Source organism: Oreochromis niloticus, linkage group LG9 (genome assembly GCF_001858045.2).
Source record: "Oreochromis niloticus isolate F11D_XX linkage group LG9, O_niloticus_UMD_NMBU, whole genome shotgun sequence".
Classification (NCBI taxonomy): Eukaryota; Metazoa; Chordata; class Actinopteri; order Cichliformes; family Cichlidae; genus Oreochromis; species Oreochromis niloticus.
The window spans coordinates 1,577,549-1,594,712 of record NC_031974.2 but is presented as its reverse complement, the minus strand read 5'-3'; the positions used below and the strand labels follow the sequence as shown (position 1 = coordinate 1,594,712).

At 41.0% G+C, this 17,164-nt stretch overlaps 2 long non-coding RNA genes across 2 annotated transcripts; both read left to right on the top strand.

The window, feature by feature from the left end:
• Positions 1–4,915: 4,915 nt before the first annotated feature.
• Positions 4,916–12,097, top strand: LOC112847919 (uncharacterized). Its single transcript, XR_003221756.1, has 3 exons — positions 4,916–4,973; positions 8,953–9,083; positions 12,044–12,097. It is a non-coding gene; the product is annotated as an uncharacterized LOC112847919 (long non-coding RNA).
• Positions 12,098–12,279: 182 nt separating this feature from the next.
• On the top strand, positions 12,280–13,652 carry LOC112847918 (uncharacterized). Its single transcript, XR_003221755.1, has 2 exons — positions 12,280–12,640; positions 13,098–13,652. It is a non-coding gene; the product is annotated as an uncharacterized LOC112847918 (long non-coding RNA).
• The last annotated feature ends 3,512 nt before the right edge of the window (positions 13,653–17,164 follow it).

Sequence of the window (17,164 nt, the reverse complement as noted above, 5' to 3'; positions counted from 1 at the left end):
AGGGTGAGAAGTTCGGCCATTCGGGAGGGGCTCAGAGTAGAGCCGCTGCTCCTGCACATCGAAAGGAGACAGTTGAAGTGGTTCGGGCATCTGATAAGGATGCCTCCTGGGCGAGGTTTTCCCAGGCATGTCCCACCAGGAGGGGGACCCGAGGCAGACCCAGGACACGCTGGAGAAATTATATCTCTCAGCTGGCCTGGGAACGCCTTGGTGTTCCCCCGGATAAGCTGGAGGAGGTGGCCGAGGAGAGGGAGGTCTGGGCTTCTCTGCTTAGGCTGCTGCCCCCGCGACCTGGCCCCGGATAAGCGGAAGAAAATGGATGGATGGATGTTGTTAGTCAGCCATGGCTCAGTACTTGGTGACTTTGTTAAATTATAATGAATCTTTTCTGCAGTTAAACCAGTGCTATAAAAGTCATTTTAGTTGGTGGGACACAAGCAGCCCAGAAAGAAGCACTGAATCGTTTGTGTAAAAACTTGTAAATTGTTCCCTCAAACTTTTCCCTCTTTTTTTAGTGTATAAAGATTTGTGTGCATTTCTTAAACTATCCATATCAGCATCTGACAACACGGCTTCACAGTTCAAAAAACACTGTAAAAGACACTGCTTGGAATATTGTTTGTGTCTGCAAATGAGATTGGAAGGAGCTTTGTGGAGGTGCCGGCCTGTTACTCATCAGCGACTGCATTCTGCAGAGATGCCAAAAATGCTCTCTTTTATCAACTGGTGGGGTCGGTGCTCTGTACACGCCGCTCTTTTTAAAAACTGGATTCTCCAGCTGACGACAAAATCTGAAAGGTTAACCTGTGCTCTTCTTCTTAAAACTGATGGTGATGAAGATGTAGTTGTTGTAACTGTTTGATTTTCAAGACCATGAAAAAAGATTTTTAGATCTTCAGCTGTGTCGTGTCGATTTTTCCTTTCCTGTTTTTATTCTGTTTACTGAGTCTATTTGGCACTAGTTACTTTTTATTTCTGTACAGCACTTTGGTCAACGTTGCTGTTATGATTAAATGTGCTATATAAATAAAAACGCTCAACAATAATTTTGTGAAAATCCTGCAAATGTTAAACTGTGTATGAAGTTTATCTTATGAAAACAGTTTGGTGTGAAAATAAAAGGTTTGAGCCACGATTTTGCTTCTTGTATTTCAGATTGTTGACCTAAAATTTCAGAATCAGAATACTTTATTCATCCCTTTTGCTGCAAGACAGTAAGAACAATAATTGGCTAAAATGGATTAAATAATACAATATTGTACAAAGTCGCAAAATATGACAAACAGCTATAATATAACAATTAGCTTAATTATAAATGTCCCTTTTGTGGGGTAAACCATTAGATGAGAGCCGAGGGTGCGAGCGGCCTGAAGCTTTAGTAAGAAAGTAAAGTTTATTTATTAAGCACTTTTCATAAACAGGCAGTCACAAAGCACTGTACACAATAGTTAAAATAAACAAAATGTCAGACAAAATACACAATATAGGTAATACAAAAGGTTAAATGTCAGTAAAAATCGTATGTTATTTGATTGGCGTTAGTTTTGTAGTCAGATGTATGTGGAGTGTGTTAAAATGAGTGCAGTATTTCACTGTATGTTTATTTGTAGGCGGACTATTTAGGGGGGGATCTCTTAAATTGAATTGGTAGTATGGTCTGTGTCTATTTAAGGAGGATTTAGGTCTGACAACGGGGGGGGTACAAAAATATATCAGGAGGTTCATGTTTAACATCTAGCTTCATACAAGCTTTCATCAGGGTGTCACTCATGGCTGGACCATCATAATAAAGGTTTTTAGTTCATTAAAATGCTTTTAAAGCTCCAGCTTTGCTCTTGTAAACTCAAGTTTGTTTTCTTTAACCTCGTAGTTCATGTTGCTTTTATTGAATGATTGACGCTCTGTTGTCTGTTACTGTCTGTATGTATGTCCTGATCTTTCACTCAGTATTTTCAGTTTTGTTCTGGACTTGTTTGTTATTTCTTTGAAAGTACAAGATATGTATGTCCTGTTATTTTCCCGTGCCACTGCGATTCTTATAATTCTTGTTTTCTGGTTTGTTTGTTTCTTCCCCTTCTCCTCCAATCTGTCTCTGTGTGATGTGATTAGTGTCCTCATGTTTGTGTCCCTGTATCTGTCTTGTGTCCAAATCTTTTTTAAGTGATGTTACATCAGTGTGCTCACAGATATTCACCTTACACCAGTGGTTCCCAAACATTTTTTTGCTAGGCCCCCCTTTGTTTTACAAGAAAAATGTTCTGACTATCTGCAGGTTTTACACGCTTACATATACACACGCAGTTACTGTCCCTGCATTTAGAAAGGCAGAGGCGTCACGGTGTAATTATTTTACGTGTAGTTGTTTTTTCCTGTGTAATAATATTCAACATTGCTATCAATACATTTTTCAAAAAATGCCTCTCTGTGCAAAATGGGTTCAAAAACATAAACAACTGTGGGATACTGTTTGTCCGTGATTTGGAGAGCCCAGCGCTGCTCCCGACGCAGGGAAAACCAATTCTGCAGGGGAGACCTACCTTGGCACTTGTGCAGGTGAAGCCAAAGGGAAGATATGCTTCATCACATTTTCTAGTCTTTGGCTTAGAATGAAGTTGGTTTGGAAACATATTTGGCGATGCTTCATCTCCTGCATTGTGTTTGTGTGGGAGCCCCGTGTTAGCAGTGCCCAAGCATTCTTTCTTTTTTCTTTTCATACCGCACCCTCCCTGCAATGGCTCTGCGCCCCCCTAGGGGGCAGGCTCCACACTTTGGGAACCTCTGCTGTACACTATGAACATTCTTCTTGTAAAACAAAGGGGGGGCTTTCAAAAAAACGTTTGGGAACCACTGGTATAACCTGGAAGTCCCGAGGTCAAAATGGGAGATGCCCTCAAGGGTGGTGGAGAATGACCGAGCTAAGATCCTGTGGGACTTCCAGATACAGATGGACAAAATGGTGGTGGCTAACCAACCGGACATAGTGGTGGTAGACAAACAGAAGAAGACGGCCGTAGTGATCGATGTAGCGGTTCCGAATGACAGCACCATCAGGAAGAAGGAACACGAGAAGCCTGAGAAATACGGTTGGCCCAGAGAAGAGCTTGAGAAAATGTAGAGGGTGAAGGTAACAGTGGTCCCAGTGGTAATCGGAGCACTAGGTGCGGTGACTCCCAAACTAGGTGAGTAGCTCCAGCAGATCCCAGGAACAACATCGGAGATCTCTGTCCAGAAGAGTGCAGTCCTAGGAACAGCTAAGATACTGCACAAGACCCTCAAGCTCCCAGGCCTCTGGTAGAGGACCCGAGCTTGAAGGATTGATCGCCCGCAGGGGCGAGCGGGAGATTTTTTTTAATATATGATCTTGATCTTTTAACCCTTACCTAACTTGACATTTGTGTATGGACAGCAAATAACGCCATGAAATGGGGTTTTATTAACATGAGACGATCTGTAAGAAGTTTGACGTAAGGTGCTGCTAAGAGTTATAAAACACTAACAAAAGCTATCCCAGTCCCTTTGAAATCAATGATTAAAGAAGACATTGTACACTCTAAAATTTCTCCTGGACTGAGACAGCTTGACATAGCTGGTGTTGACTTTGGTGACAGCAGGTTTAGAGAGATCAGTTTTTGATAACATTTCCGTAACCTGGTTAAAGGAAATTATATTCTAAAAGAATTTGAGGCTATGGAAGTTAAACTGATATGAAGAAAGTGTATTTTACTTCCCCTTCCCAGTAAAGCAAAACAGGTTAATTTTAAAGTCATAAATGAGATTAACCCAACAAATTAATTCCTAAGACTGAAATTTAACCCACATGCGCACACCTGTGGATTCTCTGAAAATGACATTGAAAGTTTGGTTCACTTGTTTTTCTATTGTGAATCAGCGCACTCCTTTTGGATTGACATGTGGAGCTGGCTACAGTCCAGGGGAATTCAGTTACCACATTTGATGGTGATTGTAGTTAAATTTGGGATGCTTGCTGAGAACCCAAATTTAGACTTGGTGATTGGGACTGTCTTGTTACTGGGAAATGTTTTATTCACAAATGCAGACATTTCAAGCTAAACCATGTATAAACAGATGGCTGAATGATTTTAAACTCTCACAGTAAGTCGCTGAAACATGTAAATGACAAGAAAGCCCCTAAACTTATATTTCTATTCAATAAGTTCAATTTATGTTAAAAGGAGGCCTCCTCTGTATCTGAGATGTGGATCATGATTTCCCTTTCTGTTCACACTGTTTGTGTCTATGTTCTCAAATTCTACATTGCCCCTTTTTCTTTCTTTCTTTTGTTATTTCTCCTACTTTTCTTTTTATGTCTCTTTTTCTCTTGTTGTAATGCTCAACCGTATATATTTAGATGCGTGAATAAATAATGGTGCCTTATATGGTAAATGGTCTGTATTTAGCACTTTATGCTAAATGTATTTTGCTTTATGTATTTAGCGCTTTACTAGTCCCTAAGGACTCCAAAGCGCTTTACATATCGAGTCATTCACCCATTCACGCACTGGTGATGGCAAGCTACATTGTAGCCACAGCCACCCTGGGGCGCACTGACAGAGTTTATATTGTTGACAAATAAAGTTCATTAAAAAAAAAACATAGGCTCGGCCTCTTTTTCTAGTCACGTGTCCAAACAGCATCGAATCAAAACAGATCAGGAAGAAGGGGGCGGAGCAAAGTGTGTGTGCAGGAGAGCAGTCGAGCAGAGAGAGCTGCTTTTTCATGAAACGGGAGTAAAGTAGTGAACTTAGAGGAGAGAAACAAACTGAAGTATCGATCATATACCACTACCAACGTTTGGATCGATATCTGCATCGATCTGCCCACCCTTGTCTCCTGGATCGTAGCTGAGATCAGCGTGAACCACGTGGGTCTCTGCTCCCTGATCTGTTTCCTGTGTTTGGAAAGAGTTCCAGCTTCATCACGGAGTTTCTCTCGGTTTGTGGGCTCATCTAAAGGTAAGCACCGAGCTAACTTTACTGTGAGTTCAGTTCATGTTGAGTTTAGCTCCTGAATGAGATCTTCTGCTGCTCTCCTCGGTGTCTGTTCACAGTTTATTGTGAACACGTTGAGAGAAGAGTGAGAGGGTGTTTGGAGAAAAACACCAACTAATCATTAGCTCAGCATGCTGGGAGAAGTTGGAGCAGAAAAGTCTTTTCATTGTCCCTGCAGCTGTTTTTCTGCCTGCACCAAACCTCTACAGAAGGGGCATTCAGCTAAATTTTGAGGATGTCCTGTTAGAGAAAATCTTCCCAAGCAGAGGTCCGGGACATCATAATGTCTAACTTGCGTTATGATTGTGATACAGAAGCAGCCTATTTTTTTTTTTTTTTTTTTTTATCAATATCTGAACGTATGAACAATAGACTGTCAAATGAATGAAAATACAAGTTAAAAACATTTTTTTAAAAAGTGATTGTGAACACTGAAACACACAGTAGACCTACATTACATATAGGGTTTCAGTTAAAAATGAATTAGAGAAAATAAAAAATCTTAAAACAAAATGCTTAATTTCAGAAAAAATGGCAGCAGTTTGAGTTTCCCTTTTTCTTTACCTTTCACATCTTGACTTAACAGTCTCAATAAATTTTTCACCAAATGACATCAAAAATTCTTAACAATTGTACAGTTTCTCTTTCTTTCCCGTTTGTATTTCACCTCCCCAATTTCTGTTGTTCAGTGAGAGAATTGAGCTTTAGTTTGTCCTACCAGGATTTTAAATGTGGGCTGGAATGGTGTCAGGGCCATACACATGTGTAGGTGCTCATTGGTGAGCCGTGAACAATATTTAGTGTTTATTATGTTCATTGTGGAGAAAGCTGCATCACAGCTGTATGTGGAGCCAAACATGGTCAACATGTACAGGGCTACTTGCCTCAGATTTGGGAAAGCTGTCTCAAAGACCATTTGGAGCCAGAAAGAGGCAGATTCAGTTGTTCCAAACTGCTCTCTCAGGGCCACATCTTCTTGGAGATCAACCCGTTGCAACTGGAGAGGCCCAGTATTTGCCCACTTGAAGTGCTGTGTGACTTCCTTTGAGATGAGAAATGGGTTCTGTATGAACATGGTGAGCTGCTGTCCAAATCTGACCCTGTTACTATCAGCTCACCTTCAGTTTTTCAGATGTTTTTCCCAGTTTGTGTACAAACTGCCATGAAGTTATAATGAAGCACCAAACTGCAGTTACTCAGTCAGTGGAGGTTCAGTAGTGCAGTTTCTCACCACTGTTGTTAACTGGAGGCTGACACACTGACTGAAGACATTTAGTCTGAGTAGATTTGAACTTTCCTTCTTGATTATTTCCATCTTGCTTTGACTGCAGCTGTAACAACACTGATTCCAGCAGGATTTGTAAAAAGCATTTTGACAGACACAAAGCTGAACAGCTTTAGTTCTGAGTTTAAGAAGCTTAGAAAGAAAATGACTGGACTTCTGTAAGCTTTGTAAAAACGTTTCATCTCTCATCCAAAAGTGGCTTTTTCAATTCTAAAATCAAATGGTGGAGAGTCCCAGGTATTTAAACCCTCGTGGGGGTTGTCCCCTGAAAGGGTCATCGACCCACTGTTGACCATTGATCTTATCACAAGAGACAATGTGTGGAAAAATGTGTGTGTCATTATCAGCAGGTCCTGAGTGAAACCATTGTGAGACCTTGCTTCACCCTATCATTGGCTCGGTGCTGTCCCTGTTAAAGAGCCAAGAGCCTTTCTTTCCACTTCCTCCATGGGTGACACTGGGGAGCTCACAGCACATCCATGTTTGTGTCTACAGACACAAACATGAATGTCGTTGTATTTAAAATATGTGGTGGTAAGGCAGAGGTCTAACAGTGTGCAGATCTGATCAGGGTGAAGCTGGTTCTGGTTTGTAAGGAGCTGTCTTGATGTAGTTGTTTCCTGACAGTCTCCACTGGCTCGGTGGGGTTCAAAGCAGAGAATGATCCAGCGGCTGCTGGAACAAGAAAAAGCTATAACACAGGTTTAAGCTGGCACGTCATGTTGATTAGGGCTGTGCGATATGACCAAAATCTCATATCCCGATATTAAGACATCTATCGTTCGATAACGATATAAATCACAAAAATGTAACATTTTCTGTAAATTCTGTGAATCTCGGGCAGCTCGACTTGCGTGAAGTGTTTCCAGCTGGGTGTCGTGGACCTGGAGTCGAGTACTTTGACCGACGCATGAAACGATACATTTTTAGACATAGGTTGTAACGGCCGCCGTTTTCTTTGTGAGTATTTATTACACAGCGTGCTGCGGGGCAAAGCCTGTTCTAACGTTTGAGTCTAAGGTTTATTTTTTAGCACCTGACGGCTCTTTTTTGCTTCTCATTCGTAAAAACTCTGCATCTTTCACGTGATTCAGTTTATTTTGAAAAGTCTCAACAGGATCTTGAGCTTTATTGTGAAAGGTTTATGTGGAAAATAAACAAGCGGGCACGCGATGGTGTTACCGTCGTTGTTGCTAACGCCAACGCATAAAAACAAGCACTTGTCCGTCTGTAGTTGGTTATATTAAATATAAGAGAAAGAGAGAACTTTAGGAAATTAATATAGCCACTACAGTGACCATCAAAATAATGAAAAAATATTGCCGTAAACAGTTTATTTTGCGACACCACGAAACAAACGATAGCGTAAAATGAAACAATAGACGTTTTTATATCGTCATCCGATATATATCGTTATATCGAACAGCCCTAATGTTGACATGGCGAAACATTGAGGTGCTTGACTTGGTCAGCACTGCACTGAGTCCACTTCTAGAGTTTACAGATGCTTTTTCTGCTGAAGATTATTCGACCATTTCATCTGTTAAGCCTGTTCTGCAGATGTGACACTCGGCTGACCAAAGACATCAAAACAGCAATACTTGATTACATGAACAAAAGCCACAAAGACAGTGTCACAGAGAGGCTTGTTAGCGTGGATTCTCTCCTTGATCCATGTTTTCATACAAAATATTTCAGTGTGAGTGAAGACATCAAAGTTCAAGACATGAGTGAACTAGAGCATCTTGTGTGACAGCAGGATAGCACAGCCACAGCTTTTTCAGAAACACCTCCTGCATCTGCTGGAGACCAAACAATTCAGGGAGCTGTTAAAAAGCCAAAGAAGAGTCTCGGGACCAGTTAGAGGTAAAATAGATGTAACTGCAGAAAGGTTATTATCTGAACTGAGCAGTTATCTGAATAGTCCACCAGCACACAGTGAGTCTGATCCTCTTTTGTGGTAGAAAGTTCACACAGTAAACTTTCCACACATCAACAGATTAGCTAGGAAATACCTCTGCATTCAGGCAACTAGCTCTGCGTCTGAAAGGTTGTTCAACACAGGTGGAAACGTAACTTTTCAAAGGTCCTCCTTTAAGCTCACATCTGTGAACATGTTAGTGTTTCTGACCGAGAGTCTTAAAACTAGAAATGTAGAAAACTTCCATGAGCAGTAGCATAGTTTATCCACGTTTTGTTTATTTTGTTTTGTTTTTACTCAAGAGTTTGTGCATTTTTATTATTTGACTTATTTATTTGGCACCATTCAGTTTTATGTTGCAACTCTTTTGAAGTTTTGTGGATATTATACATGGTTATGCTGAGGATATGTCAGCCCTCTGGAAATGCCCGTTGGTTAAACTGTCAGCAAGGAATTTGCATTTGCACTGTTAATTTTTTATACACCTTTAATGCACATTAAAAACATCTGCCTGTTTAGGTGAAAATAAATTGATGGGATCTTTTGCACTAATAAAGTTGTAGAGTGGTAAAGTATTTTGTCTCGCATCAGTTATATCGTTGCTGCAAATTTTCAAATATATATAGTGCTAAATATTTTTGGCCATGTTGCTTCTGGGGTTTCACCTTGAAGCTTCATACGTATTGTTGTCACTGAGGAGTGTAGTAATGTTTATTTGCTCTGCTTCTATTTTTCAGGGATAAATTACATATCTATACATTTTATGTCCCAGCTAAGTAACAAGTCTGGTGGAGCAGCAGAGGAACAATTTTGGCCATTTGGACTCAGCTCAGCCACTACAGAGGAAACAATGACTTCAACACAAAAGGTGAGAAAAGTATCACAGTTACACTGTTATTGAAACTGTGTGCACAGCTGGTTGTTAACAGCAGCTTTATCTTTTCCATCCTGGGCTCCTCCATACATACAGGAGCTACATTCACAAACAAAAACCACAGAAGTTACAAGAAAATACAAAGATCATTTTTTTATCAGCACACATTGAAACAACAATATCATCAGTTGGACTCAGAATTGATCTTATGGTAAACATTTTTTCTCTGTGATCAATATTTCTTCAATAATGTAATTTTGATTACAACTCTCATTCTATAACATAATTTTAATGTGATACTGTCACCAGAAGGTGGTGATAACACACCTACAATGTGTTTGGTGACATCTATGGTAATATGTCCTTAAATAATAAGACCAGACTAAGCAACCTGGTTAAAGTGGCTGGTCGGATTTCAGGGAGGTCTCAGGTCCAGCTTGTGGACTTCTATAACAGGCAGGTGCTGAGGAAGGCAGCCTCTGTCATGTTGTGTTCAGATCAGCCTCTCTTTAATGATTTTCAACTGCTCCCATCAGGTCGTTGTTATAAAGAGACATAGATTGTCTTTTGTACCAAGTGCTATTATCATGGTTAATAACACTAAACCATAAGTGTTGTTGCCATTGCACACTGTACTTTTTTTGGTGATAAAATTTAGGTTGTTTTCTTGGGGCTTATTTTTGTGTTTGTTGTGTTGTTGTGTTTGTTTGTTTTTATATCTCTGCATGGACAAATCAATTTCCCATTGGGGACAATAAAGTTACCATTGACCATCGTCTGTGATTCCACGAATGGAGGAAGTTTCAGTTTGTTCCACGACTGCATTTCACTCACCAGCGCTCTAGACTAACTGCACTGGTGCACCTAACTTTTTTTCCTAGGTGCACCCAAGTTACTTGTTCATTTTCAAAAAAACCCCCAAAAATTGCTGTCCATACAGACAGTATTGATTTGTAAATGATTAACTAACAATCTTTTCAACACAAAGTTCTTTATTTGGAGCACATTTCTACAACAAAGAGAAGTTACTGAAAAAGTAACTTAAAGTGCTTTGGCACTCTTTGGTTACAATGTAGACAGTGTTAAACTTAATCATCACATCGGCTCCTCTGACGACCTGTTTGCTGCTGCCTGCTGCTGAAAGGCAGTGGGGACACTTGGGCAGTGCATTTATCACAGCATATAATGTGTTTCCTGGATACACTGTGGGCAGCACGGTGGTTAGCACTGTTGCAGCACAGCAAGAAGGTCCTGAGTTCGATTCCACCATCAGGCCGGGGTCTTTCTGTGTGGAGTTTGCATGTTCTCCCCGTGTTTGCGTGGGTTTCCTCCGGCCTCCTCCTCCAGATACTCCGGCTCCCTCCCCACCGTCCAAAGACATGCAGTTTGTGGGGAAAGGTTAATTGATTAATCCAAATTGCCCATAGGTGTGAATGTGAGTGCAAATGGTTGTCTGTCTCTGTGTTAGCCCTGCGACAGACTGGCGACCTGTCCAGGGTGTACCCCGCCTCTCGCCCTATGACAGCTGGGATAGGCTCCAGCGCCCTGAAAAAGGATAAGCAGAAGCGGATGCTTTTTCAGCGTTCAGAGATTGATGGTTCCGTGTCAGAGCTGGCTATGAATTTCAGATAGATCAGGCCTTAACTTAACAAAAAAGTTATCAATCGTTCTTCATCTTCATCTTTTCTTATTACCCACAGCTACATCCACTTCTGTCGGGCCTAGGCTGCTCACTAGGGCTGGGTATCATCACTGATTTCTATAATCCATTCGATTCCGATTCAAAAGGTCCCGATTCGATACAATTTTGCCTCAGACAGTCAGAAATATTATAATTCTGATCCGTTATCAGTGCTGATACATGTGAGACTTCATCAGAGGTGTGAGCATTACAGCAGATGCCTTTGTGTCAAAGTAACTGAGGATAAAATAAGGTTATCTGCTTTTTATAGCAGATAACCTTAAAAATATTCTGCAGTCGACCAAAAACTGAAGAAAACCATGAATCAACATATGAACATTACCTGATGCTGCTGAAGTGAAGCAGAGCAAAGTTACAGAGGTTTGATTACAGACACAGCTGAGCGTTTTGCAATTTGGCATCATTTTAAAAAGTTTACATTTCTTTGCTATTAAACAGCAGAAATGAGGCTTTCCTGTCAGAGGTCATTTTTGGAAAACACACACACACACACGAAAAAAACAGCGGCCGACAGCGCTGTACATGCCATGTGCGTAATAAGTGAACGAATAATGCCGAAAACAAAGATTTGAAATGGGAAACTGTTCTTGAAGTACTCGGAGAGAGCTGTGCATGAAGTGTGATTTTTATCGCGTGGTTGAAGCAAAGCAGCAAAAGTAAGAGGGAATTAATGACGATGTTTATCAAATGTGAAGCATAGGTTTGATCTTCTTTTGCTGCTGGTTCAGTCAATATTGGTTGGAGTGATCAAACCTGCAGCTTCAGAATCTAGCGCAAAAAAGACGTAAACACAAAGCGCGGACCCGACGCATCAGAATCAGTGTCGGCTTTCAGCCCTGACAGTGTGTCCGTGTTGTCTGGTGAGGAAGCCGACATCCTCCTGATTCTGATGCGTCTGGTCGGCGCTCTGTGTTTGCGTCTTTGTGAGGAATCCGTGTACCTGCTCTCATTTACTGTTTTAATTGTTTGGTGGATGATGAAATGTTTTGTGAGGTTTAACCTGAGATTCTGGCGTTTCTGGCAAAATACATCTATATTTAAAAATCAATTCAGGATTTAATGAATCTATCACTTTATTCAAGCTACTAACCGACAATTTCAAATTTACACACGTAGGATTACAGGAATTGAACGCCTGGTGGCACCGGTGCAGCCTAGGATTTTTATTTTTTTGTTGCACCATTGAGAAATTAAGTCTCATCAGACTCTATGGCCCTGCTCACTGCACCTGTTTGTATCTCTGTCACTGCAGGACCAACATGGAGCGAGAAGTCAGCGCTCTCAGGAGGCCGACAAACCTCACAGAAGAAAGGGAGAGAAAAAATACAGCTGTGATGAGTGTGGGAAGGATTTTACTCTATCTGGAAACTTAAAAACACACCAACTCATCCACAGTGGCGTTAAAGCGTACAGCTGTGATGAGTGTGGAAAGTCTTTTACCCAGGCTTCAAACTTAAAAAAACACCAACTCATCCACAGTGGAGTTAAAGCGTACAGCTGTGACATTTGTGGAAAAACTTTTACACAGTCTTCAAGCTTAAAAACACACCAACTCCTCCACAGTGGAGTTAAAGCGTACAGCTGTGACATTTGTGGAAAAACTTTCAGCCAGTTAGGGTACCGAAATATTCACCTGCGCATTCACACTGGACATAATGTTTACTGCTGTGATCAGTGTGGCAAACTGTTTACAACAAATGCACAGTTACAAAGCCACATGTTTACCCACACTGAGGAGAGACCTTATAAATGTGACCTGTGTGATAAAGTTTTTAAACATCCAGATTATCTCAAATCACACCAACAGATCCACGCCAGAAAGAGACTCTACAAGTGCAGTTACTGTGAGGTATGTATTTTTCTTTTTACAGTTGCAGTTATTTTGAAGTATTATGTGAAATGGTTTAATTTCAAAGCTTATATGAGACATGAAAACTTCATGTACAGAATATTGAGTCAAATCTGACACAAATCTCCTGAAACTTTCCTGATGTTGGAAAAACGTAAAGTTTTAAAAGCTTCTCCCCTTTCTATCTATCTAACATTCACACTCCAGTGGATGCATCGGAGAGCAGCTTGGGGTTAGTATCTTGTGGGATGCAGAGTAGAGCATCCAGAGGTTTAACCACCAATCTTCCCATTAAGTAGATTACCTACATATGAAGAGTCATTTTTGCCCAGTAAGCTGAGTGTTATAATGTAAAAAGTAAAATGTGGACGTTGGCAGAGATGCTCTTTATTTCAGGCGACGTTCAGGATAAAAATGTTGAAGGACTGACTTACACTGTCTTTGTGTCTTTGTTTAGAAGCAGAGCGACACAGATGGATCCAGTTCTCAACCCTGTCGTCACTGTGGTGGTGGGAAAGAGTTTCGCTGTGACCTTTGTGGAAAAACTTTCAGTTACCGAAGGAGCCTAAAAGTACATCAACGTAGACACACTGGAGACAAAATGAACTACTGCAAAGAATGTGGGAGTGGCTTTACAACATCAAGTGCATTCAAAAAACATGAACTCTGTCACAGTGGGGTTAAAGACCACCTCTGTGACCAGTGTGGGTCATCCTTCACCACTGCAGATCATCTTAAAGAGCATAAAAGAGTGCACACAGGAGAGAAACCATACAAGTGCAGACACTGTGACAAAAGTTTCTCACGTTCATCTGGTCGTAACAAACATGAACGTACACACATGGAAGAGAACTTCAGTTGTGACCAGTGTGACAAGAGCTTCAAGAATTTCATTTCATACTCCAGACACAAACGATCCCACGCTGTAAATAAACTGTTTCACTGTTACCAATGTGCAAAAACATTCACTTCATTATCTGCTCTGCGCAAACATCAGCGTGATCATGCAGAACTGAAATCACTGGATCACAATGAATCTGAAGAGACAGAAAGGTCCTCTTCTGTTTTCAGGGTCAGACTTAAAAACCTTGAGATCAGGCTCCACAGAGTTCAGATGGAGTCTCCTGTAAAAAGTGTCAGCTGATGTCACACTTGGATCTGATGAGGTAGCTCTGCTTTCTGGAGCTGCAGTGAATAATCCTGGATCTTAAATTTAGAAATCTGCAAAGTATTTTCCCCCTTCCTGATTTTATGTTTGCCACACTTAACTGCTTCAGATCATTAAACAGACTTTTCAAACAGAATGCTTTCACCTATTAAGGGAAAGAAAAAAGCAAGAAATATATGGCCCTTTCTCCATATTTTTCTTCTTTTTTCCCTTCACTGTTTCATTCTGTTTCTGTTGTCTGTGTTGATTTGAAGGGCTTTCATTTTAGGATGGATGAGCTGCTTACGTACCTACAGGTACAAGTAAACTCAACTGAACCTGAACTTGTCTGTTGCTTGCTGATGAATACGACCACACTGACAAGTAGTTCCTACAGTTTGTATTTTTCTGTCATTTCTTAAAGATTGTCTTACCTGAATATAGAATCTCTCTGTCATGGTTTGATCAGTAAACCTCATCCAGCTGGCTGCACTGAGAGGGAACCTGCTATACTGTGCATGTATTCAATTTTCCATTAGATGTTGATGAATTCTTCTTTTTTTTTGTTTTATCCCTTCATGAATGTGTAAAGGAAATAAAGGTTGAGATAATGCATGGTTTACTTCTCAACTATCTAGGGCTGCCTCGATTAGTAGATTAGTCACGATAATGTCGACACGTCGTTTGAAGCTTTGTAAGATCCTGAAAGACGCACGAATAAGTAGTAGGATTTAAGAGCGTAATAACAGACTCAAACAGTGTGGTACAATGTCTTACTCTTAAAACCCCCAAATTATTGTCTAAAATATACAGAACAGTTTCTAAAATACATCAGTTTTTACTGCCCTATGCATTGCCAAGAAAACAGTCCTCATGAACTGGAAAAATATAAATAATCTTAACTCTAACCAATACAGAGACCATCTAATAGATCACATTAGCCTCTGCCACCACTTTAGATCAATCCCTCTGCGCTACTTTGATCCATCACCTAGTGGGAGTGGGGGGGGGTCGTCCCATCCCGAGGTCCCGCCTTCGCTACTGTGGTTGATATGGGGGGTAGGGATGGGCTTAGGGCGTCTGGAGAGTCCCTAGGGACGTTTTCCCTGGAGGGCTTAACCTGGGGGTTGTGGTCATGACCTGGTTAGGGGCTCTGGTGGCTCTTGGATGGTGTTTTCCTCGTGGCTGCATGCAGCAGGGGTGAGGAATGGTCTTGGCGCTATATATTATTAATAATAATAATAATAGTAACAATGATAATATATTTTATTTATAAAGTGCTTTTCAAGACACCCAATGATACTGCACAATAGGATAAAGATAAGATAAGATAAGATAAGATGGCCTTTATTAGTCCCACAGGTGGGAAATTTGTTGCTCTATTATGTGGGTAAAACACATAATAGAGCAATGACACAACTAGGGCTGGGCTATATCATACCGTTCATGGTAGTACCGGTGTAATGTTGGGCAACGATAAGAAAATTAAATATCGTGATACAATATGGGTAAAACGCGCATGCGCAGTGCCTTTGTTTACATACGCACATGGCGGCGACGGAGAATGAGAAGGGTGAAAGCGGATCGTTGAGTGAAACGGATGAACCAGAACTGGTTTGTAAAAATGCTGCAATTTCAGTGGTGTGGAACTGGTTTAGCTTTCGTCCGTCAGACACACAACAAAGCACTAGTTTTGGTAGCGCATGCTAGCGGGCCGTCGTTATCACCGTGTTGTTTGGAAAATACGGCACACTTAAAATCAATCCTTTGATTTTTCTGAAAATCGACCTTATAATCCCGTGTGCCTTATGTATGAATTCTGGTTGTGTTTACTGACCTCGAAACGATTTTATGTGGAACACAGCGCTCGAAAATCTGTCAAATGTTTCAGTACGACTTTGCTGAGCTACGAAGCCGCACCGCTTGATGGATTGTCGGAGCATTATGGCTACCGTAGGCAGGAGCCTCGCGGAGTGATACTCACTGTGCTTCAACCTAATATTACGTATTGTGTGTGTATAACCTCTTTTTAAGTTTTGTGGATATTATACATGGTTATGCTGAGGATATGTCGGCCAATTTCCATTGGAAATGCCTTTTGGTGAAACTGTCAGTGAGGAATTTACATTTGCACTGTTAATTTTTTATATAACTTTAATGCACATAAAAAACAGCTGCTTGTTTAAGTGAAAATACATTGATGGGGTTTTTTTTTTTGCACTAATAAAATTGTGGAGTTGTAAAGTATTTTGTCTAGTGTCAGTTATATCGTCAGTTATATCGTTATCGCAGATTTTCAAAAGTATATCATGATAAATATTTTTGGTCATATCGCCCTGCTCTAGACACAATGAAGAACAATAAAAGAAAAGCACAAATAAAATGAACAAACAGTGGGTTCACAGTGAATATGCAGATTTGAACAGATGGGTTTTGAGTTGAGATTGAAACTGGGGGAGAGAACCAGTGTTTCTTATATCTGGGGGTAGAGAGTTCCACAGCCTGGGGGCAGAGCAGCTAAAAGCTCTGCTCCCCATGGTGGTGAGGCGGACGGAAGGCACACAAAGCTGGATAGCAGAAGAAGATCAAAGTGAGCGGGCAGAAAAGGTAAATGGACTGATTCTTATATAGCGCTTTCCTACTCTCCCGGAGTACTCAGAGCACTGTATACAACATGCCTCATTCACCCATGCACTTCTAAACTCAAGTGCAAACTCATAAACACTCACACTCCGATCAAGTTGGGGTTAGTATCTCGCCCAAGGATATTTGGCATGCAGACTGGGGAAGCCAAGGATCAAACCACCAACCTTCCAATCAGTAGCTGAGCTGCTCTAACATCTGAGCCACAGCCACCCCAAGGTAGTGCTTAACAGGTCAGAAAGGTAGGGAGGTGCGAGGTTATGAATGGCCTTGAAGGTGAGCAGAAGAAGTTTGTATATTATCCAGAATTTCACAGGGAGCCAGTGAAGTTCCTGAAGAACAGGGGTGATGTGCTGGTAGGAGGGGTTCTGGTGATCATGCGAGCAGCAGAGTTCTGAACCAGTTGAAGCTTATGGAGGGATTTTTGGAGGAGACCATGCAAGAGAGAATTGCAGTAGTCAATACGGGAGGTAACGAGACTGTGAACAAGACGTAGCCTGGGTGGAAAGAGAAGGATGTGATCTGTTAATGTTGCGTAGATGGAAATAGGCAGAACAGGTAAGATTATTGATGTGACATTTATAGGAAAGTGAACTGTCTAGGATGACACCGAGGCTCTTAACCCGAGGAGAAGGGAAAACTGTGGAGTTATTGATAGTGAGTGAGAAATGGTTTGGATTGGATTTGGTGCCAATAAGGAGGATTTCAGTTTTATCCTCATTAAGCTTTAGAAA